Raw genomic sequence first — 1,532 nt, 5'->3', positions numbered from 1 at the left:
CTACACGTGAGAGGAAGTTTTAAAATATAAAAACTATTGTTGACACAAACAAAATATGCGGAATGGGCATACTATATTTAAAGCGCACGCCATTAAAGTTAAATAAAGAAAGAGTAGGGCCATTCCATTTCGACAAAAGACCCACACCCAAATTCCATAGCTTTGGATTCGCAATCCCGATCATGATTTTCCTACCCTCAAAGGGAAAGGTCCTTACCTTTTTGGCCGGTTGTGGGCGAGGAGGGATTTGAACCCCCGACACCATGGTTCGTAGCCACGTGCTCTAATCCTCTGAGCTACAGGCCCCACTCCGTCTCCACTGGATCTGTTCCCAGGAGTACCCTAAAAAAAGGAACCTTTCCTCTCCCCGGTTAAGAAGATGTAGTGCCTCTCTCTATATAAGAACGGTGCGTTCCGAGGTGTCCTAACAGCTTAAACTTTGAGATGGATTGATAAACTAACAATTCGTGATCACACAAAGTCCGTTTTGACTTGTTTGTCTAAAAAAGTTTTTGTCACCGAGTCTATTTGATAAGCCTCCTATAAATTTCACCTACGCACGCCGCAATAAGGGGCAAGGGCAGGGGGTAATTCGCGCGTGCTGCAACAAGGGGCAAGGGCAGGGGAGTAATTCGCCAAAAAAAGGAATGAAAAGGGTATTAGTTTGAGTTGGGGTCTCGAGGGAGGGAATGGAATTTTGTTAGCATGAGGATTGATGACAGTTAGTTACGATTCTAGAAGTTAGTAAATTTGCTAAGAGAATAAGAAGGGAAGAACGGGCAGAAAAGGGGTAGCTGGATACTGGTTGTTATTTTGAGCTTTAATCTAGGGAGATGAGCATATCTCTCGAATATCTGATGTTTATCTGTGTTAGTTTTTGTTAAGAATGATGTCGTAGAAGCATGACCTATAATAGGATAATTATTATTTATTTAATTAAAGAGTTTATTCATCATTTTATGTGCATATATTTATGAATATTTTATGAATATCAAATGAAAATTTTATGATTATTTAAGTGACCTTAAACATTGTATATAAATGTTATATGCGAGAAGATAATGTTTAATGATAATAATCAAAAATAATTTTCGTAATGAATTTAATTAAAGTTCAAAATCTTTAATTAAAATATTACTAATACATGTCATTCTTGTTTAGAATGGAACAGTGTTATCCGCACTGTTAATATGACGAGATATTGAATGAGTGTATTACGCATAATGAGATTATGTAGAACAGGGACACTGACACAATATGAATTTATGATAATTTCGTTAAGTATAAAAATTCTAATTGAGTCTAGCAATGGTCATATATAGAATGATCTTAATCCTGAGTTCTAAGCAGACTCCCATTTATAGATTTGTGTCTTTTGATATACTCAGTACGAATTCTGAGATTCTGAATAATATTCCTTGTATTTTGGAGATATGATGAAGTATGTAGCCGTAAATGTTATTATACGAGATGGAATCCATTCATTCTTAAGAAAGCAGATAAATAATTCTCTTGAGTGTTGATTTAGTACT

The 1,532-nt window shown here is 35.8% G+C and overlaps 1 non-coding gene across 1 annotated transcript; it reads right to left on the bottom strand.

The window, feature by feature from the left end:
- Positions 1–232: 232 nt before the first annotated feature.
- TRNAR-ACG lies at positions 233–306 on the bottom strand. The gene has a single exon. It is a non-coding gene; the product is annotated as a tRNA-Arg (tRNA).
- Between the last annotated feature and the right edge of the window lie 1,226 nt (positions 307–1,532).

The sequence above is a fragment of the Morus notabilis genome, unplaced genomic scaffold (genome assembly GCF_000414095.1).
Source record: "Morus notabilis unplaced genomic scaffold, ASM41409v2 Scaffold49, whole genome shotgun sequence".
Lineage (NCBI taxonomy): Eukaryota > Viridiplantae > Streptophyta > Magnoliopsida > Rosales > Moraceae > Morus > Morus notabilis.
Note: the sequence above shows the minus strand (reverse complement) of the source record. Positions and strands in the feature narration are given on the sequence as shown.